Consider the following 24037-nt stretch of genomic DNA (forward strand, 5'->3'; position numbering starts at 1 on the left):
CAATTGGTACAATCCATTTACACATTTTGCATACAGAATGAGCTTGCCATCTCTAAGAATTTCACAGCGAGATTTAGCAAACACCACCTTAAACCCTTGACGATCAAGCTGGGAAACACTCAACAAATTGTCCTGAATATCAGGCGCATACAGGACATTCTTAATAGTTGCATTCAGGCTCTTTAAGAACACAGTTCCTTGAGCCACACTCGTGAGAACTGTCCCATCTGCTTGATGAATTTCTTTCTCTTGCTTCTCAAGCTGAACAAAGAGATTCTTATCTTTGGCCACGTGGTTTGAACAGCCAGAGTCGACCACGAAGAAACTCCGCCCACGTTGACTGGAACAGCGAGAGATCAAGGCCTTTGAAGCAGCAGATGCTTGGGGATTTCGTCCTCCTCCCCCTCTGCCTCTGAAGTTTCCCTTCTTCTTTGAAGACTTCTTGCACTGGAAACTCAAATGGCCTTGTGCTCCACACGAAAAGCACCGCTTCAATTTCAAAGCTTTAACAGCAGCAGTTTCACTTTCACTTTCCCCTGCTGAAGACTCAGGCACATTTTCAAGCACATTTTTAACAGCACAGTTTTCCCGGCTTTCTTTAACAGCCTGTCTGCGATCCCACTCATTCAGAAGCACACTAGACACATAATCTTCTGTTAGCCGGTCAGAAGGCATCGTGGAAATCTGGGCAGCCACTCCATCATAAGACTCATCTAGGCTGTTGATCATTAGCATTGCAAATACAGCCTCTGAAATAGCCAGGTCTCGCTGAACAAGGTCTTGTCTGAGACGCTTTAATTGAGATAGATGGCTAGGCAAATCACCACCTTTCTCCAACTGCAGCCTGCACAGCTTCTTAAAGAAAATCACACTGGAACCAGCATTTTGTCTCAGATGCATGTCTCTCAACTTATGCCAAACAGCTTGTGCAGTCTCTTGACCCTCTAAGTTCACCAGCAAGTGGTCTGAAACACTCAAAATAATTGTCCCTCGGGCTTTCATATCTGCAGCATGCCATTCAGCCCAATCATCATCATCCTCATCGGGAGGGTCATCTTCTATCGTGTGAAATAGCTTTTCCATCTGTAAAAGCGCTTTCATCTTTACTTGCCAAACTGCATAGTTTTCAGGCGTAAGGAGGGGAAAGGACAGAGCCATCTGGCCAGAATGTGCACAGGCCATGTCTGCTATTACTTAGAGCAAGACACTTCCCTCGTGCAACACAGATAAAGCCTTGACTCCTTCAGCCACTCTCTCTCCCACTCAGAGCGCAATTAACAGGCAAACAGGGATGCTATCTTCTTCCTTTGGCAGTCAGCAACATACCTCCATAAATCAAGCAGCAGCAACAGCAACAGCGGCAGCTTGAACACTCTGCTCCAAAACAGCTCTGCTTCTGGGCACCACAAATCAGTCCAGCATGCAGCGTCCGTTCCACCGTCCAGCAAACAGCAACAGAAACCTCTGGCGACTGGGACGACTGGGACGCCTGGGACAACGTCAGGTCAGACGACTGGAACAACGACTGGGCCCATAACCGATGTCAGCATCGCCCTAGAGCCAGTGCGCCAACTGGACTCATGTACCTCAACCCCGACTGGGCTGGGCGAGCTGGGTAGCACCGCCAGAGACCTCCTTCCCGCAGGAAACGGTCACAGTGCTGTGAACTCACAGCTTAGAGCTGAGAGCACCGGATTCACTGTCTCAATAATTCAGTCGTTGCGCAGCAGAGTTTTGCAGAGTCTTGCAGAGTATAAACCACTCGGAGAGCAGCTCTGTAAAAGATCTTCCGTTTATTCTATAACTACAACTATGGTACAAAACTAGATACAGAGCTAAATATTCTGAGCATAAATCAATGCTACACTGAGAGTCTGCAGCTGCTCTTAGCAGCAATCTAATCTCTAAGATCTCTAACACTCTCACACTCTCCGATACACTGACTGACTGACTCTCTCTCACACACACAGATATGTTGCTGGGCAGAATAAGTTAATAGGCAGGACACGCCTCCTCTTCTCTGTGGAGTCAGCAGAGATCATCAGGAGATGGTCAGGAGATTCTTGGGTATGGGAGGGGTGAAATCTCCTCAAACTCATCAGGAGGGCTTTAAACTGACTAATGTGGGGGAGGGAGACAGTGCTCCTGAAGGTAGGAGTCTATCAATTGATGAAGATGATCATCCAAATGTCATAGACCAAATGGAGCAAACAGCACGCAGACCTAGTGGTGGGAGGAAAAGATCCTTAAATAAGAGACACGGGGGAATGATTAATGGACTTCAATGTCTGTACACTAATGCGCAAAGCATGGGAAATAAACAAGATGAGCTTGAGCTCTTGGTACAGCAAACTAAATATGACATAATAGGCATCACTGAAACCTGGTGGGATAAGTCCCACGATTGAAACAGACCAGACAAGAAAGGAGGAGGAGTGGCGTTATATGTATATGATGTGTATACCTGTGAAGAGATCCAAGATTTAGAACCTCAAAGCCAAAGTGAGAGCATTTGGGTCAAAATTAAGGGAGAGAAGAATAACAGTGACCTCATTGTGGGAGTTTACTATAGATCCCCAAGCCAATCGGAGGACATAGATGATGCCTTCCTAGAACAGATGGCCAAGCATGCAAAAGGAAGGGAGATAGTAGTAATGGGGGACTTCAATTACCCGGATATTTGTTGGATGTCAAACTCAGCCAAGAGCATAAGGTCAAACAGATTCCTCACTGGCCTTGCAGAGAACTTCATTGTCCAGAAAGTGGGAGAAGCAACAAGAGGAACAGCCATTTTAGATCTGGTGCTAACCAATGTTGATGACCTGGTTAGTGGGGTAGAAGTGGAAGGATCATTAGGCGCGAGTGATCATGCTCTTCTGAAGTTTACTATACAGCGGAAAGGAGCAGCCAAGCATACTAGGACTCAATTTCTTGACTTTAAGAAAGCCAACTTCATAAAACTTAGGGAAGTGCTGCGTGAGATCCCATGGACAGTAATACTAAAAGGAAAGGGAGTTCATGATGGCTGGGAGCTTGTTAAGAGGGAGATAGTAAAAGCACAACGTCAGGCAATACCAATGAGACGGAAACATGGAAGGTGCCTAAAGAAGCCAGGGTGGCTATCTAAAGAACTTTTAACTGAGTTAAGATTAAAAAAGGATGTGTACAAAAAATGGAAAAGGGGGGAAACCACCAAAGAGGAATTCAAACAAATAGCCAGCACGTGTAGACACAAAGTCAGAAAAGCTAAAGCACAGAATGAACTCAGGCTTGCTAGAGAGGTTAAAAGCAACAAAAAAGGCTGTTATGGGTATGTTCGTAGCAAAAGGAAGAACAAAGAAACAGTGGGGTCACTCAGAGGAGAAGATGGTGAAATGCAAACAGGGGACACAGAAAGGGCTGAACTCCTCAATGCCTTCTTTGCCTCAGTCTTCTCCGATAAAGAAAACAATGCCCGACCTGAAGAATTTGGAGCAAATGATTCAGCAGAGGAAACACAGCCCAGAATAACTAAGGAGATAGTACAAGAATACTTGGCTAGTTTAGATGTATTCAAGTCTCCAGGGCCAGATGAACTGCATCCAAGAGTATTAAAAGAACTGGCAGATGTGATCTCAGAACCACTGGCAGTCATCTTTGAGAATTCCTGGAGAACAGGCAAAGTCCCGGCAGACTGGAGGAGGGCAAATGTTGTCCCTATTTTCAAAAAGGGGAAAAGAGAGGACCCAAATAATTACCGCCCAGTCAGTCTGACATCAATACCAGGAAAGATTCTGGAGCAGATCATTAAGCAAACAGTCTGTGAGCACCTAGAAAGGAATGCTGTGATCACCAATAGTCAGCATGGATTTCTGAAAAATAAGTCATGTCAGACTAACCTGATCTCGTTTTTTGACAGAATTACAAGCCTGGTAGATGAAGGGAACGCAGTGGATATAGCCTACCTTGATTTCAGTAAGGCATTTGACAAGGTGCCCCATGATATTCTTGTAAAGAAGCTGGTAAAATGCGGTCTTGACTATGCTACCACTCAGTGGATTTGTAACTGGCTGACTGACCGAACCCAAAGGGTGCTCATCAATGGTTCCTCTTCATCCTGGAGAAGAGTGACCAGTGGGGTGCCACAGGGTTCTGTCTTGGGCCCGGTCTTATTCAACATCTTTATCAACGACTTGGATGATGGACTCAAGAGCATCCTGATCAAATTTGCAGATGACACCAAACTGGGAGGGGTGGCTAACACCCCAGAGGACAGGATCACACTTCAAAACGACCTTGACAGATTAGAGAACTGGGCCAAAACAAACAAGATGAATTTTAACAGGGAGAAATGTAAAGTATTGCACTTGGGCAAAAAAAATGAGAGGCACAAATACAAGATGGGGGACACCTGGCTTGAGAGCAGTACATGTGAAAAGGATCTAGGAGTCTTGGTTGACCACAAACTTGACATGAGCCAACAGTGTGACGCGGCAGCTAAAAAAGCCAATGCAATTCTGGGCCTCATCAATAGGAGTATAGCATCTAGATCAAGGGAAGTAATAGTGCCACTGTATTCTGCTCTGGTCAGACCTCACCTGGAGTACTGTGTCCAGTTCTGGGCACCACAATTCAAGAAGGACACTGACAAACTGGAACGTGTCCTGAGGAGGGCAACCAAAATGGTCAAAGGCCTGGAAACGATGCCTTATGAGGAACGGCTAAGGGAGCTGGGCATGTTTAGCCTGGAGAAGAGGAGGTTAAGGGGTGATATGATAGCCATGTTCAAATATATAAAAGGATGTCACATAGAGGAGGGAGAAAGGTTGTTTTCTGCTGCTCCAGACAAGCGGACACGGAGCAATGGATCCAAACTACAAGAAAGAAGATTCCACCTAAACATTAGGAAGAACTTCCTGACAGTAAGAGTTGTTCGACAGTGGAATTTGCTGCCAAGGAGTGTGGTGGAGTCTCCTTCTTTGGAGGTCTTTAAGCAGAGGCTTGACAACCATATGTCAGGAGTGCTCTGATGGTGTTTCCTGCTTGGCAGGGGGTTGGACTCGATGGCCCTTGTGGTCTCTTCCGATTCTATGATTCTATGATTCTATGATTCTATGATTCTATGATTCTATGATTCTATGATTCTATGATTCTATACCCCTAACCCTAACCCTAACCCTCAACCCTCAACCCTCAACCCTCAACCCTCAACCCTCAACCCTCAACCCTCAACCTACCCCTACCCCTACCCCTACCCCTACCCCTACCCTTACCCTTACCCCCGACCCCAACCCCAACCCCAACCCTAACCCCAACCCCACCAGGCCTCACCAAAGCAGCACAGGGGAAACCAGGATGGGGGTGGGGTCCTGGCATTTCTTGGCAATGACATTTGGGCAAAAAGACTTCCAGGGTGGCGCCATCAGTAATGGCGGACTCCCTCTGACTCGGAGGGACCGGGTCTACGGAAATCGGGTCTGTTCCGCTACGGTGAAGCGGGGACCCTTTAAAAAATCACAGGCGGGTGAAGCCTGTGACCGTGGGACTCGGCGGGCACCTTTTGCGCCCCCCCCCCAATTTGTAAAGGAGCCCAACTACGGGCTCCGGAGCGAAGCGGGGAAAGTGGCGCGGTGCTGAGAGTTAACTGCTTCTTCCGTGGAGCGAAGCCACACAGCCGTTACCGGAGAGCGCTACCTTTTTCCTGTGACAATCTGGCTGCAAAAACAACTACCCGTGAGTAGGTTAATTTTGGAAATAAAGGAGAACAAAGATGTAATTTGGCACCGAAGCGGGGAGGCATAAACAGGAAGTCTGCCTTCTGCTCTTTGTAAATAGAGTAAAGCAATGAACATGTAAGCTAAAACCTTGAAAGACGCTTGAAAAGGACTATAATTCTAACATCAAAACAAGTCATTTCCCCCCTTGGCTGCAGGAGAGGAGGGGGGAAAGGTGTGAACTGTATTTCCCTGCAAAAAGAGAGGAAAGGAAGCTAAATTCCACTGCTTAAAACCTGGGAACGGGCTGCCAATGGACAATAAGAATGCCGTACTGTGAAATGCGCTGTTGGTGAATAGAGTACTTTTTGACAGCTAACTCTGCAAGTGAGATACAAGGTTTCTGGCTGGCTTCTCCTGGTCCCCCCCCCCATAATTTTTTATTCATATTTGCACATATATACAGGAAAAGAATAAACAAAAAATCCACCACATACCTTATACAAATTATATCCACTTCACAAATCATAAATAAAATATATAACTGAGTTAATCTCAACTGAGCCTTGGACTTCCCTCCACTCCTTTGGTAAGTATCGAATAAATTATATAGTCGCGTACTTTTTAACTCTTTTACATAGGTCTTTCCCGCAGTTAGAGTTATTTCAACCCCACCAGTGTCACCTGAGATTTAGATTCCATATACATTAAATATTTCTTCCAATTATCATGAAATTTCTGTTCGTCTTGGTCCCTTAATCTTCCTGATATTCTATCAAGCTCAGCATAATTTATCATTTTAACCTGCCACTCACTTATGTTAGGTATTACTTCTAATTTCCAATTTTGTGCTAACATAATTCTTGCAGCTGTCGTGGCATATAGAAACAAGGTCTTATCTTCTTTTTTAATTTCTTTACCGACCATTCCTAACAAAAAGGCTTCTGGCTTTTTGGGAAATGTATATTTCAAGATTTTTTTAAGTTCATTATAGACCAATTCCCAAAAGCCTCTCACTTTGCAACACGACCACCACATATGGTAGAGGTCACCTTCTACTTCTCTACATTTCCAGCATCTTTTATCCTTCAACTTATAAATCTTCGCTAATTTCACTGGTGTATGGTACCACCTGTAGATCATTTTCCACAGGTTTTCCTTTAGTGCCGTGCATGCCGTAAATCTCATATTCTTGTCCCATAGTTCCAACCACCTCTCAAAGTCGATGTTATATCCAATGTCTATCGCCCACTTAGTCATGGCCTCCTTCACCTCCTCATCTTTTGTATACCACTCCAGCAAAATATCGTACATCCTTGACAGTGTTTTGTTCTTACCTTCTATAACTTCTACATTAAATTTAGATTTTTTATCTTCAAATCCTACTTTCTTTTTGTCTTCTTTTAACAGGTCATTTACTTGGTGGTATTGCAACCACCCAGTAAATAAATTTTTGATCTCTTCATATGGTCTAAGTTTAATCCCTTGATCTGTCTTCCAAGTTAGTTCTTCATAGGTGGCATTCTTCCCTTCCATATTTTTTTTTTAATAGTTAACACCTCAATTGGTGAAATCCACCAAGGTGTCTTCCTTTCCAATATATTTTTATTTCTTTCCCATACTTGGAATAGTGGTCCCCTAAAAATATGATTTAGAAAGCCTCTATGAACTTTCACCTTTTCGTACCACAGGTACGCGTGCCACCCGTACCTGTTATCGAAACCTTCCAAGTCCAAGATGTCCCTATTTTCCAATCTTATCCAATCCTTCAGCCACACTAAACACGCCGCTTCATAATATAAACTTAGATCCGGTAGAGCGAATCCCCCTCTTTCTTTTTTGTCCACCAATATTTTCATTTTTATTCGTGGTCTTTTGCCTTGCCAGATGTATCTCGCTAAGGCTCTTTGCCACTCTTTACACTGCTTTAAACCTTTTAGTACCGGAATGTTTTGAAACAAAAATAACATTCTGGGGAGAACGTTCATTTTGATAACCGCTATCCTCCCCAGAAAAGATAGCCTCAATCTCTCCCAGATTTCAAGATCTTTCTTAATATTCTTCCAAGTGACTTCATAATTATCCTTATATAGGTTAATATTTTTCGCTGATATCCACACTCCAAGGTATTTCACTTTCTTTGCTGTCATAATTCCCGTCTTTTGTTCTAGTACTACAATATCTTCCTTAGTTAGATTTTTAGTCAACATTTTAGTCTTATTTTTATTAATCTTGAGGCCTGACACCGCTCCAAACTCTTCAAATTTTTGCAAGGCTTCTTTCATACTATTTTTCAGGTCTTCTAAAGTTAATACAATATCATCCGCGAAAGCTTTTATCTTATGTTCTTTAGGCCCTACCTTAATCCCTTTCACTTCCGCTACCTCTCTCAGTCTCTTAGTAAGTACTTCAAGTACTATTAAGTACTTTTTAAAATCTTTCTGCCATTACATCCGCAAACAATTTCTAGTCGTTATTTAATAACGAAATCGGCTTATAGTTTTTCACCTCTAAAGCATCCACATCTTTTTTAGGAATTAGTGTAATATAGGTGTCAGGGAACTGCCATCGGAGCATCAGGTGGTGGAGGGGCTCAGGGAGGAAGAAAGAGACTCAACAGCTGAAGCAGGGACCAGCAGGGGGAGGAGTGGGTCTCTGAGGGAATGCGAGCAGGAGGGAGGGCTCAGGGACGCTTCCAGCGAGAACAGTGGGGAGGTATCTGAGTCTCCCATAGGGAGACCCACACCTCGCCGGAAACTGTCACGCCGTGAGTCCAGGAGACGCGTTTCCGTTAAGGAGCTCCTTTGCTGGAAACGCTTCCGCAGACAGCCACTGTCGGACTCTACTAGTGACTAGAGCAGACATGTCTGAGGAGCTCCGTCACACACGGAGGTTTGTGGGGTCGCACAAACTCTGAGGGAGCACGTTTTTACGCACAAGCAGCTAATCAATCCCTAACAGCAGTCCGACAGTCTCTGTACGCTGCCTGTGCAAGAGAAAGCATCATGAGCGAACCAACCGGAACCGGAGGAGCGGGGGCTGGAGCTGGTCCAAGCTTGGAAGATAGATACCGAGTGTTGGAGGTCCAACTGGCGCTGCAGACGGCGAGGCTGGAGGAGAGAAGGGCTCAGGATGCAGACAAGAAGGGGAGAGCCACTCAGTTCCCCAGAAAGGTACCAGGATTGGTGCAGAAATTTGGGGGGGACCCCAAGGATTACCATGCCTTTAGGACAGAGATGCAATATGCCATTAATGTGCAGTTCGATGAGTTCCCTGATGAGGAATCGCGGGTTGCTTTCGTAATTGGGCATCTTGAGAAAGGGGCGAGAGACTGGGTTCGACCCCTAATGGCAACGCACAATGACGTACTAAAGGACACAATGAAGTTCTTTCGTGCAATGGATATCATGTTTTCCAGCGATATTGAGGAAGGGGTGGTGCGCAGACAGCTAATGGCTTGCAAGCAGGGAAGTCGATCTGTCCGTGAGTACTGGACTGAGTTTACCATGCTGATTCACAGACTGGGTTGGGATTTATCGGCGGCACCCATTCAGATGCTATTTGAAGAAGGTCTTTCTTCGGCGGGGAAAGACGAGCTGTCACGGAGCCCCAGGGCGGGGTCTATGGATCAGCTGACCAAATCTGCGCTGACCATAGGAGCGCGGCAGGAGGCAAGAGCCTTGGAGAGGCGGGAAGGGAGAGGGGAACGTTGGAAGGAGTTCCGCATTCCAGACATTCCTGAGCCAGCTTTCCCGCCGGCAGAGCCGATGGAAATCGGAACAGCGCGCGCGCGCGCATTTTCAAAAACCAGCGAGGGGGCTAAGAAGGAGGGAAAGGGCGCCCGGAAATGCTATCTCTGCCAACAGCCAGGCCACTTTGCCAGAGTCTGCCCCCAGAGGAAGGAATGGCAAGGGATGGTGGGAGCTGTTGAGGGGGGAGAACAGGGGGGAACGGAGCAGGTAAAAGCCAACGCCTGGTTGCCACAATCGGGGCACTGCAGCCAGGCCAAAGAGCAGTGAAAGTGCCCGTGCCAGAAGCTCCTCGACCTGCTCTAGTGATTGAAGTGTCGCTAGAGCTGCAAAATGGGCACCCCCTAAAAATAAAGGCGCTATTGGACTCAGGCAGCTCCTGCAATTTTATGAGCAAGGAGTTTGCTGCTGAACACCAGATACAGACTATCCCTTTAAGCAACCCCCTGCAGGTGACCACGATTGATGGCAGGGAGTTGTTGGGAGGAGGAGTCAGCTTGCAGACTGTCCCAATGATAATGAGGGTGGCAAGGCACACAGAACTGATAGCGTTTAATGTGGCCACCCTGGGAGGCGCTCCCATTATTTTGGGAATGAGCTGGCTAGCTCTACATGATCCGCTGGTTGGCTGGCATCAAAGAGTGGTGTCCTTTGGTTCAGCACATTGCTTAGAACACTGCAAAGGGGAAAAGGGTTCAGCAGGGGCCCAAGCCACCCTAGCAGGGACTGAAGTAATGGAGAAGGTGAAGGTACCACCACAGTATGCAGATCTCAGCGACGTGTTCAGTGAGAAGGAAGCTGACCAACTACCACCTCATAGGCCCTTTGATTGCCAGATCAATTTACTCCCGGGAGCACAGCTTCCCGTGGGCAAGTTGTATGCCATGTCAGACAGAGAAATGCAGGAGTTGCGAGGGTTTATTGACAAGAACCTGAAGAGAGGCTTCATCAGAGAGTCCAAAGCAGCAGGGGGTAGCCCAGTGTTTTTTGTGGACAAAAAAAACGCGGACAAGCCGAGACTTGTATGTGATTTTAGGAGGTTAAATGCAGTGACTGAGCCAGTGGCTTTCCCTATGCCCAGGATTGATGATATTTTGACCAGGGTGAGGAAGGGAAAGATTTTTACAAAGCTGGATCTAAGGGGGGCGTACAACCTGATACGCATAAGGAAAGGGGATGAATGGAAAACCACCATGTTTACCCCTTTGGGGGCATTTGAATACCTCGTTATGCCATTTGGATTACAAGCAGGCTCAGCGTGTTTTCAATCTTTTATGAACCACGTACTGGGCCCTTTGCTCTACAAGAATTGCGTTGCTTTCCTAGATGATGTGTTGGTGTATTCGGAGAATGAGGAGCAACATGTGAGAGACGTCAGAGAAGTGTTGAGCAGACTGCAAGCCAACAGGCTGTGGGTGAAACTGGAGAAGTGTCGGTTCCATACCAAGGAGGTGGAATTCCTGGGGTACCGCCTGTCAGACAAGGGATTGGCCATGGATCCCGGCAAGGTACAGGCAGTGCTGGAATGGAAAACACCCAAAACCAAGAAGGATGTGCAGAGGTTCCTAGGGTTTGGAAACTTTTATCGTAAGTTCATCCGCAACTTCGCCCATCTGACGGCGCCCATCACTGACTGTCTCAGCAGTAAAAAGAAGTTTGTATGGACGGCGGAGGCGGAGCGAGCGTTTGAGGAGCTGAAAAGGGCCTTCGCCTCTGAAGAACAACTTCTGCATGTGGATTTACGAAAGAAGCTAAGGGTTGAAACAGACGCATCTGACAGAGCCATAGGGGCGGTGCTTCTTCTGCAGCCGGGGAAGGAGGAGTCAGAGTGGCGACCGTGTGCCTTCTTTTCGCGAAAGCTGAACAAATCCGAGAGGAACTACACGGTGTACGACCGAGAACTTCTTGCTATTCATGAGGCGTTCCGGAGATGGAGGCATCTGCTAGTTGGTGCACAACATAAGGTGCAAGTGTGCACGGACCATAAAAATCTAGAGTATTGGAGAACTGCGCGAGTGCTCAACCAAAGGCAGTTGAGATGGGCCCAGGAGTTCTCCAAATTTAACTTTGAGATTTGTTACGTGCCAGGCCCAGAGAATGTTAGGGCGGACGCTCTCTCACGCAAACCTGAATATTTGGAGGGGGAGGGAGCACCCGAAGAAACCCATATCATTCCAGAGGACCGCTGGGTGTGTGGGGCGACTTTGGTGGGGCAAAGGGAATTGGTAGAGGGTACGGTGCATGATGCATACGCCCAGGACAAACTCAGGGGTCTCAGGAGGGAGGAAGACAAATCCGGTGGTTTTGAGGAGAGAAACGGGGCATTGTATTATAAGGGAGCGTTATATATACCTGAAGGGGAATTGAGGGAGAAGGTACTCAAGCAGCTGCACGATAGCCCCACAGCAGGGCATTTTGGGCAACACAAGACCATGTGGCTGGTTACCAGGGAATTTTGGTGGCCCAAGGTCAGGGAAGATGTGCGGGAGTATGTGAGAGGGTGTGAACAATGCCAAAGAGCCAAGGGGGAGAGGCGGGCGCCGGCTGGTTTATTAGAACCACTGCCCACACCTGAAAGACCGTGGGAAGCAGTGGCAATAGATTTCATGACTGATCTGCCAAGGTCTAGAGGGAAAACAGCCATCATGGTTGTAGTAGACCTGTTAACTAAAATGGCCCACTTTATAGCCTGCTCACATGCGGTCACAGCAGAAGAAACAGCCAAATTGTTTGTAGAGAATGTGTTTCGGTTGCATGGCGCCCCCTTGAGGGTGGTTTCAGACCGAGGGAAACAATTTACTTCCAGGTTCTGGAGGAAGCTCATGAGCTTACTGCATGTAGAGGTTAATTTTTCAACGGCCCGTCATCCAGAAACCAACGGGCAGGCGGAAAGAGCAAATGGGGTTCTCCAACAATATTTGAGGTGTTATGTTAATGACAGAGAGAATGATTGGGTGGAGAAGCTGGCGTTGGCAGAATTTGCCTACAACAATGCAGAGAACGTGTCCACGGGGATGAGCCCCTTTTTGGCTAATCACGGGTGCTATCCCAGAGCCTTCCCAGGGGGGGAGGGGGAGAACTGGAGCGTTCCAGCTGCAGAACAGTTCGTTGAAGAAATGGAAGCGATCCATCGCCAGCTCCAACTCAACTTAAACAGGGCTAAGGAGGAATATAAGAGGCAGGCAGACAAAAACAGAAGGGAAGGTGAAAGCATCAGGGTGGGGGACCAGGTGTGGCTGTCAACCCAAGGGTTGCCGTTCAAAGGAGGTTGTAAGAAATTAAGACCCAAAAGGCTGGGTCCGTTTGAAGTCATGCAGCAGGTCAATCCAGTGGCTTTCAGGCTCCGGTTACCGAACCACATGAAGCTGCACCCAGTTTTTCACAGGTCGTTGCTGTCACCGTATAGAGGAGACAGTGAAGGGAGGGTCACTAGGGGACCAGCAATGGAGGAGAAGGAACACAGCTACCATGTAGCGGAGATCCTCGATTCCAGGTGGAAGGGAGATCAAGTAGAGTATTTGGTAATGTGGGAAGGGGAACCGGAGTCGGAAAACACCTGGGTTAGGGCAGAGGATGTCAATGACGAAGTTTTAATAGAGACTTTTCATCAGAGGTTCCCACGTAAACCTCAGCCTGTAGCGAGGTTCCGAAGGGAATACTTTGCCACCACCGACGAGGAAGAGGAGTTGGAGGGGTTCCCAGATTCTGAAGAGGAAGAGGATTCAGCGAGCCAGGACGACGATCGATGGAGGGAATTGTTCGAGACGTCGGAAGATGAGGAAGATTCTTTTCGGGGTTTTAGCCCTTCACCTCCCAGGGGAGAGGAAATGGGAGGGGGTGAGGGGGGCCCTGGAGGGGAGGTGGATGTCAGGGAACTGCCATCGGAGCATCAGGTGGTGGAGGGGCTCAGGGAGGAAGAAAGAGACTCAACAGCTGAAGCAGGGACCAGCAGGGGGAGGAGTGGGTCTCTGAGGGAATGCGAGCAGGAGGGAGGGCTCAGGGACGCTTCCAGCGAGAACAGTGGGGAGGTATCTGAGTCTCCCATAGGGAGACCCACACCTCGCCGGAAACTGTCACGCCGTGAGTCCAGGAGACGCGTTTCCGTTAAGGAGCTCCTTTGCTGGAAACGCTTCCGCAGACAGCCACTGTCGGACTCTACTAGTGACTAGAGCAGACATGTCTGAGGAGCTCCGTCACACACGGAGGTTTGTGGGGTCGCACAAACTCTGAGGGAGCACGTTTTTACGCACAAGCAGCTAATCAATCCCTAACAATAGGCTTCCTTCCAGGTGTTCGGGGTCTTCCCTTCTTTTAAAGTATTGTTCATCACTTCACATAGGGTTGGGCTTATTTGATCACTTAATACTTTATAATATTTGGCTGACAGACCATCTGGCCCCGGCGCTTTGCCAATTTTCATCTTTGATATTGCCTTCCTTACCTCCTCCTCTGTAATCAGCTGATTTAATAATTCTTTTTCTTCGGTTGATATCTGTTGTAAATGATGTTCTTTCAGATAGCGTTCTATATCATGGCCTGACTCCTTATCTCTTTTATATAGATCCTTATAGTATTTCTGAAACAACCTTCTTATTTCATTTGGGTCTTCCACTATCTTATCTCCATCCCTTATCCTACATATCGTATTTTGTTTTTTCCTTTCTCTTAGTTGCCAGGCCAAATATTTTCCTATTTTATTAGCAGATTCAAAACTCTTCTGTTTCAACATTTTAACTTTCCCCTCAATCTCCTGGTTTACTATCATAGAAAATTGGGCTTGTAATAACTTTATATTTTGTTTTATAGTCTCATCACCTGGCTTAGTAGTTAATTGTCTTTCATTCTCCATTAACTGTACCAAGATCTCCTCCTTCTTTTTCTCTTTTTCTTTTCTTTGATGACTGTTTTTCTGAATTAGAAAGCCCCTCATGACGGCTTTCCCTGCGTCCCAAACCGTTGCTAAAGCTGTCCCTTTATTTAAATTCCACTTAAAGTACTCTACAATTGTTTCTTTTGCCTTAATCACTATCTTTTGATCATTAAATAGAGATTCGTTCATTCTCCATCTAAGTACTCTAGTCTCTTTACCCTTTAACTCTAAATATACTGGGTTATGATCAGATATAGTCTGTGGGAGAATTTCAGATTTGATTAAATTCTGTATCAATTCCTTAGTGATCCAAATACCATCTATTCTCCCCCAACTCTACTTAGGATTTGGGAAGAAAGTATATTGTTTTACAGTAGGGTTTTTGAATCTCCACGCATCAATTAGTCCCATATTATCAACCAAATCAAAAAATGTCTGCGGTAACTTGCCTTCCTTAATCTCTTGTTTTCTTGTTGATCTATCCAGGTTCGGTGACACCACCCCATTAAAGTCACCCATCACTATCATTTTTTGATCCATCCACTCTGTTAACTTATTACCTAATTCAGAGAAAAAGACTGCTTTTCTGTCATTAGGTGCGTATAGTCCGACAACAATAATCTTTACTCCTTGAAACATAATCTGCACTACAATCATTCTCCCTTGTTCATCTTTATACAGTAATTTTGGATCAAGTTTTTCCTTTATATATAGAACCACTCCTCGTTTTTTAACTCTATCTGAAGCCACAAAATCCAATCCTAATCTCTTATTGCTTAAAATTCTCTTATGCTTTCTTATTACGTGAGTCTCTTGTAGGCAGATTAAGTCAAGGTTCCTTTTTAATAGAATATGCGCAATCTGATTCCTTTTATTTTTATTGTTGAGTCCGTTCACGTTCCAGGTCAGAACTTTTAGAGCCATCACTTGTATGCAAATAATAAAATAACAAGTCTAGATTAAATCTACTGCTTTTTATCGTCTATCTCTTCTCCTTCTCCTGGTTTTAAAGTAACTGGAAAATAACTGAAATTGAAACTGTTCTCTATTTTGTGAATTGGGGGATTAAAAAAGGTTATTTTTTTTAAGGCAACCATTTTTGACTGCTACTGTGTCCCCCTAGAGGAAGCTTGAAATTGTTACAATAACAACTGGGCCAGGGGAATTTTCCACTTCAAAACAAATTCAGGCCGTGGGTCTGACCTTGGGCTTTAACTAGAGTGTTATGGCAGATGGGAAAGAAAAGATAGATTTGCCTCAGGAAAAAACAACGAGGTCTGGCAGATCTTTTCGCCCAGACACTGGGCTGCAGCGAAGAGCATCAACACCTGGCCCCTCTGCATCATCAGGGGCTGCATTTGTACAACCTAAACCTAAAGGAATGGCAACCGAAGATGTTTTAGCTCAGGTTTTAGGCAAAATTAATGAATCTCTGGAAAAACTAAGTAAACAAGTAGCTGAAGCATCAATTAAAATTGATCAAAATACTACAAGTACTAACAATCTGGGACAGAAGGTAAATACTAATACAGAAACTATTGAGAAACTGCTACAGGAATCTACTTTGACTAAAAAGACAGCTGAAGAAGCAAAGGAAATAGCAGTTGCTGTAGAAGAGAAGATACCACCGATACATAGACAACTTGAGGACCACAGGTCGATATTGTCTATGATTGAATTGAAGGAGAAACAAACGAATTTGAGGATCAGGGCTGTACCTGAACTTGAGAAAGACAATCTGACTCACTTTCTTATGCAGGAATTTGCAGACTTTTGGGACCAAGATTTGGAGAAGGAAGATTTTAAGATAGTGAGTGCTTTTAGGCTTGGAAGAGGAGGGAAGAAGAACAGGGTGAGAGACTGTTTGATCACCCTCCGAACAAAAGAGGAGAGAGACAAAATCTTGAGTCTGCACTTTCAGAAGACTTTAGAAATACATCAGTCAAGAGTGGAGATATTTAAAGACATTCCGAAATATCTTTTGGACCTTAGGTCCAATTATGGAGAGTTGCTTGCCCTGTTGAGAAGTAACAGAATTATCTTTAGGTGGGAATTTCCCCAAGGCCTATCTTTCAGCTTCAAAGGAAGAAAGATAAAAATAAGATCAGTGGACGGCAAAGAAAGATTTTTGAAAGACCAAGGAGAAGACCTGCAGAAAGAATCTGGAGAAGAGCTAAGAGCACTAGAAAGAGGAATATTAGACATAGCAAAACTACCTTTTGGACTGGACTGCCTAGAGAAGGTGATACCACAGACAGAGCAGGAACAGGCGACTTCCGGTCAGCGCCAGCGATTAATGGCGGATTTCCCTCCGAGCTCCGGAGGGAGTCTGCTCCGCGAGTTCGGGTCTGACCGCTACGGCGAAGCGGGGACCCTTAAAAGCCACAGGCGCGGAAGCCTGTGAACAAGGAGACTTGGCGGGCACCTTTGCCCCCCCCCCGAAATCGTGAAGGAGCCTTTTTAAAGGCTCCGAAACGGCAGCGGGTGTGAGGGGTGGTGCTGAGAGTCGTCATTCAAGCCCGTGGAGCGAAGCCGCGTCGCCATTGTCGGAGAGCGCTGATTCCTTCCTGTAATTCGGACTGAAAACAACTACCCGTGAGTAGGATACAAATAACTATCTGAAATTGGAACAAATTATTGAATAATTCGGCCGGAAACGGGAAAGGCAAAAAATAAGGAAGTCTGCCTTTCCGGACTGCAGAAAGATCAAAGCAAAGAGAGCGCAAAGCGTAACTCAAGAGGACTATTTTGAAAATCAGTAAACTAGACATTGAATTTGAAATCCCCCTCATGCATGCAGGAGCAGAGGGGGAGGAAAACTTCTTTGAAATACCTGCATGAAAAAGGAACTTTTTGGAATTACATCTGCTGTTTTAAAACCCTGGGAACGGACTGTCTTGATAGGGAAGCCAAATAGAGGACTGTCACTTTGTTAAAGGAAACTCTTCTAAATTGATACTTAATTTAACTCTGTGAAAGATACAGAATTACTGGATTATAAGACTTTGGGGGAATTGTTACAACAGGAAATTTGGAATCTTTTTAAAGAGACATTTTGTTGCAAGCACTCTGGAGATTTCCCCCTCTAGAGGATTTGGTTAAAATAGCTGCAAATGGGACTGTAGAAGTTAAGCCATTGGAAACTTCCACTTGAAAACAACCTACAGGCGTGGGAACGACCTTGGCTGGTGTGAGAGTGTTATGGCATATGGAACTAGATCGGGTAAACAACAGAGGACTGACGCCTCACACCGGAGAAGGGCCTCAGTTTCTGGCACAGTAACAGCTGCAGCAGACCAGACAAAACCAAAAGCTATGTCTACCGATGCGGTAACGCAAGCTCTTTACAAGATAAATGAATCTTTGGAACATTTGACTAAACAAGGTGAGGAATCCAGCAAACAATTGGTGGAATCTAGGAAACAACTGGCTGAGGTTGCAGCAAAGCTTGATTTGAACACGAAAAGTATTAATGACCTGGGTGAGAAGGTGAATTCTAACACACAGTCTATTGGGAAACTTTTAGAAGAATCAGCCACAACTCAAAAGATTGCAGAAGAAGCTAAAGAGATTGCTGTCACCACCCAGGAAAAGATACCACCAGTTCATAAAAAATTGGAAGAACATGAGCTAGCTTTATCTATGCTTGAAATGCAAAGAAAAGAGAGAAATTTGAGAATAAGAGCAGTGCCTGAAAGTGAGAAAGATAGTTTGGCGGACTTTCTCACAAAAGAATTTTTGGACTTTTGGCAACAGGAGCTGGGGAAAGAAGAATTTAAAATAGAGGCTGCTTTCAGATTGGGCAGAAGACAGAACAGAAAGAAACCAAGGGATTGTCTGATAACTTTAAGATCAAAAGAAGAAAGAGATAAAATATTGAACCTACATTACCAAAGGATGCTGGAAATTGAAAATTCCTTTGTGGAAATCTTCAAGGACATACCCAAGCACATTTTAGACGCCAGAGCTCATTATAAAGATTTGGTTGACCTATTGAAAAAGAATAGAATACTCTTCAGGTGGGAATTTCCGCAAGGCCTATCTTTTAAGTACAAGGAAAGGAAAATAAAAATTAAATCTGTGAGTGACAAGGAGCTATTTTTACGAGACAACGAAGAAGACCTTCTGAAAGAAGTGATTGGAGTGGAACCTAGATCATCAGCAGAAGTAATACCTGATATTGCCAATCTATCATTTGGACTGAAATCACCGATTACCTTTTTTTTTAATGTAATTTTTTATTGATTTTACAGAATTTTTAAAACAATACAGACATATAAAAAGACATACAAACACGTATAATTTCATAACCTTATTCTCATGAACCTTGTTTCTCGGACTCCCCCATACCTCCCCTTTCTGCATCCCCCCCCCAAAAAAAGAAAAGAAATCACCGATTACTGACGAACAACTACTCGGAGCGGCAGGAGGGGCAAGTAAATAACTGTAAGATGGCTTTGCAACTTCTAAGCTGGAACTGCAATGGTTTGAACCTTCCTCGAAAGAGGAGAAATGTGTTTCATATATTGAAAAAAGAACAATTGGACTTGATTTGTCTACAGGAAACACATGTGACGAGGCTGCATAGAAAATTACTTATCAACAAAAGATTGGGACAAGAATTTATTTCTTCTGACAAAGTTAAGAAAAGAGGAGTTGTGATTTATGCAAAGGAAAAATTGTTACCGAAATTGTTGTTTAAAGATGAACAAGGAAGATTTTTGGCAATTGAAATTCAAGTTCAAGGAGAAAAATTTCTGATCGTGGGAATCTATGCACCAAATGAGGGGAAATCTGAATTCTTTAAGAAGTTGCATGAGACCTTACTGGACTACTTGGATTACAATTTAATTTTGATGGGGGACATGAACGGAGTAGTATCTACAAATATGGACAAAGCACAAAGACAGGTAGTCTCCAAAGATGGGAGACTACCAAAGACTTTCTTTGAAATGACTGAAAACATGGACTTGATTGACATCCGGAGAACAAAGAACCCTCGGGAGAGAGAGGGAACTTTCTTTTCTGAAGCTATGATGACATGGACTAGAATCGAACAAATATGGATTACTAGTGGGATGGCTCCAAAGATAAAGAAAGTGGAAATCTGCCCAAAAACCTGCTCCGACCACAATGCTGTAAAGATGGAGATGAAGTTAACAACAGCTGGCTCCTTCAGATGGAGGATGAATGACACCTTATTTAGAGATGAAGAGATCTACAAAAAGGCCCAAAAAACTTTGAGAGACTATTTTGAAATAAATTTAAAAACAGACGTTGAAAAAAGAGTAATTTGGGATGCAAGTAAAGCTGTGATGCGAGGATTCTTAATACAACAAAATACAATAAAGAAGAGAAGTCAAAATGAGAAAAAGGATAAGATTTTGGAAAAGATAAAAGAAGAAGAAAAGAAATTGAGATCTAAACCAAAGTCCCAAGAGATTTTGAGAGAAATTAAGCTATATCAGATGCAATATATGGAATTGACAAATCAAGAAATAGAATGGAAGATTAAACAAATGAGACAAAGGACATTTGAATCTGCAGATAAATGTGGCAAACTTCTGGCTTGGCAATTGAAGAAAAGACAAAAATTAAATACGGTTACAAGCTTAGAGGTTGAAGGAAAGAATATTTATAAGCCAAATGAGATTAGAAACTGTTTTCAAAGTTACTTTAAAAAACTTTACTCGCAAGGGCCGCAGAAAGAAGGGGATATAGACGAGTTTCTAAAGAAATATGGATTACAAAAAATCTCTCATCAAAATAAGATAGATCTGAATCAGAAAATAACTGAACAAGAGATAGAAGGTGCCATTCAAAACATGCAATTGGGCAAATCTCCAGGACCGGATGGGTTGACTTCCAGATATTACAAAGCCTTGAAGGAGTGGCTACTACAACCTTTGAAGGAAGTCTGTAATGAGATTTGGGAGGGGAAAAGGGCACCAGAATCGTGGAAAGAAGCTTATATCACACTCATACCGAAAACAGAGAATGAAAAGACTCAGCTTAAGAACTACCGCCCCATTTCATTACTCAATGTGGATTATAAAATTTTTGCAGACATTTTGGCAAAAAGATTGAAAAAAGTACTGATGGAAGAGATTCATAAGGACCAAGCAGGCTTTCTCCCAGGAAGGCATTTGTCAGACAATGTGAGGAATATAATAGACATTTTGGAACTATTAGAAGTGAACATAAACACGAAAGCAGTACTGATATTTGTGGACACGGAGAAAGCCTTCGACAATATCTCTTGGAGTTTTATGAAGAAGAATCTTCATGGGATGGGGGTAGGCCAAGGTTTTGAGAATGGTATGGGTGCAATATACTCAGAACAAAAAGCAAAGCTGATTGTAAATAACGTGATAACGGAAGAATTTAAAATAGAAAAAGGGACACGACAGGGGTGCCCAATTTCCCCATTACTCTTCATATCGGTTCTGGAGGTTTTGCTAAATATGATTAGAAGGGACCAGCTGGTTAAAGGGGTACAGGTCGGAGCTAAACAGTACAAATTGAGGGCTTTTGCAGATGACTTAGTACTTACCTTACAAGAGCCAGACACTAGTACGAAAAGGGTTTTAGAATTGATTCAAGAATTTGGTCAAGTGGCTGGATTTAAATTGAACAAACAAAAGACTAAGGTTTTGGAAAAAAATCTATCAGTCATGGAAAGGGAGAAGTTCCAGAATGAAACAGGTTTGACGGTGGTTAAGAAGGTGAAATATTTAGGGGTTCATATGACATCTAAGAATTTGAATTTATTTAAAGACAATTATGAGAAATGTTTTAATAATGCATTTGGATGGCATGCATATCTATGGTATGATAAGGTTAAAGTGCATAAGGCCTTTAAAAACCACATTGTCAGAAAAGCACTATATAATGTTTGGACTAGATATAAAGGTTTGTTGGAAAACAAAACTCATAGATGGTTGTCACCTCTGGAGGCTAAAGCGGTGAAAAAACTTAATATGGAGGCCAAGTGGCCAAAGTACTGGGAAATTTTGGAACAAGAATGTGATAAATTGAAATTACAGAGCCACGAGAAACTAAAAACAAAAGTACGAGATTGGCTCCATTATTTTCAAATAATGGAGGTTTACAAACAAGACAGGAAAAATGGCTTCCAGGTGGAGAAATCAAAATTAGAAACAGAACTGTTAGAACCCAATGTTAAGAATTTGTCAAGAATGTATAACTTGTTGCTGAAATGGAATACACAAGACGAAACAGTTAAATCAGTTATGATTAAGTGGGCACAGGATATTGGTCATAACATTATGTTTGCTGACTGGGAATGGTTGTGGACCACCGGTATAAAATTTACGGCATGTAATGCCTTAAAGGAAAATATTATGAAAATGATTTATAGGTGGTACATGACCCCAGTCAAGCTAGCAAAAATCTATCATTTGCCTGACAATAAGTGTTGGAAGTGTAAAGAAACTGAAGGTACTTTCTACCACCTTTGGTGGACGTGCCCGAAGATTAAGGCTTTCTGGGAAATGATATGTAATGAAATGAAAAAGGTACTTAAATGTACTTTCCCTAAGAAACCAGAGGCCTTTCTTTTGGGCATCGTTGGCCAATTGGTGTCGAGGAAAGACAGAACTTTTTTTATGTATGCTACTACAGCAGCAAGAATACTCATCACAAAGCATTGGAAGACCCAAGATCTACCCACTCTGGAAGAATGGCAGATGAAGGTGATAGACTATATGACATTGGCTGAAATGACTGACAGAATCCGTGAACAGGGGAAAGAGACGGCGGATGAAGATTGGAAGAAATTTAAAACTTATCTCAAGAAATATTATAAAATTGATGAATGTTAAAATGTTGAGGTTTTATAGTAAGAAAGGGAGATTACAGCAACAAAAGATTAAGTAAAAGAAAAGAACAAATAAGGGATAAATTTGATAAAATTAAGTTTAGGATTTGCTGAAATAATTTCGGAAATTGGGATGTAGAAAGGGGAGGTTTGGGGGAGTCAGAGAAGTGAGGTTTATGAAAAAAGGAGAGGGAATTATACATGTTTGTTTGTTTCTTTATTTGTTTGTATTGTTTATAAAAACGTTGTAAAACCAATAAAAAATATTTTAAAAAAACAAAACAATTTTTGACTGCTACTGTGTCCCCCTAGAGGAAGCTTGAAATTGTTACAATAACAACTGGGCCAGGGGAATTTTCCACTTCAAAACAAATTCAGGCCGTGGGTCTGACCTTGGGCTTTAACTAGAGTGTTATGGCAGATGGGAAAGAAAAGATAGATTTGCCTCAGGAAAAAACAACGAGGTCTGGCAGATCTTTTCGCCCAGACACTGGGCTGCAGCGAAGAGCATCAACACCTGGCCCCTCTGCATCATCAGGGGCTGCATTTGTACAACCTAAACCTAAAGGAATGGCAACCGAAGATGTTTTAGCTCAGGCTTTAGGCAAAATTAATGAATCTCTGGAAAAACTAAGTAAACAAGTAGCTGAAGCATCAATTAAAATTGATCAAAATACTACAAGTACTAACAATCTGGGACAGAAGGTAAATACTAATACAGAAACTATTGAGAAACTGCTACAGGAATCTACTTTGACTAAAAAGACAGCTGAAGAAGCAAAGGAAATAGCAGTTGCTGTAGAAGAGAAGATACCACCGATACATAGACAACTTGAGGACCACAGGTCGATATTGTCTATGATTGAATTGAAGGAGAAACAAACGAATTTGAGGATCAGGGCTGTACCTGAACTTGAGAAAGACAATCTGACTCACTTTCTTATGCAGGAATTTGCAGACTTTTGGGACCTAGATTTGGAGAATGAAGATTTTAAGATAGTGAGTGCTTTTAGGCTTGGAAGAGGAGGGAAGAAGAACAGGGTGAGAGACTGTTTGATCACCCTCCGAACAAAAGAGGAGAGAGACAAAATCTTGAGTCTGCACTTTCAGAAGACTTTAGAAATACATCAGTCAAGAGTGGAGATATTTAAAGACATTCCGAAATATCTTTTGGACCTTAGGTCCAATTATGGAGATTTGCTTGCCCTGTTGAGAAGTAACAGAATTATCTTTAGGTGGGAATTTCCCCAAGGCCTATCTTTCAGCTTCAAAGGAAGAAAGATAAAAATAAGATCAGTGGACGACAAAGAAAGATTTTTGAAAGACCAAGGAGAAGACCTGCAGAAAGAATCTGGAGAAGAGCTAAGAGCACTAGAAAGAGGAATATTAGACATAGCAAAACTACCTTTTGGACTGGACTGCCTAGAGAAGGTGATACCACAGACAGAGCAGGAACAGGCACTTGGTGCAGTTGGAGGAAAAGTAAAGTAACTACATCATGGCTCTGCAACTATTAAGCTGGAATTCTAATGGTCTCAACTCCCCCCAGAAAAGGAAAAGAGTTTTTCATTTATTAAAAAAGGAACAATTGGACTTGATTTGTTTACAGGAAACACACGTCATACGGCTACATAGAAAATTACTGATCAACAAAAGACTGGGTCAGGAGTTTATCTCATCGGACAAAGTTAAAAAAAGAGGAGTAGTGATTTATGCAAAGGAGAGACTATCACCGAAATTTATCTTTAAAGATGACCAAGGAAGATTTGTGGCAATTGAAATTCAAATACAAGGAGAGAAATTCTTAATAGTAGGAGTTTATGCACCAAACGAGGGGAAATCTGAATTCTTTAAAAAGTTGCATGAGACCTTGGTGGACTATTTG

The sequence above is a fragment of the Podarcis liolepis genome (genome assembly GCF_965112155.1).
Source record: "Podarcis liolepis genome assembly, chromosome: W".
In the NCBI taxonomy this organism is placed as follows: domain Eukaryota; kingdom Metazoa; phylum Chordata; class Lepidosauria; order Squamata; family Lacertidae; genus Podarcis; species Podarcis liolepis.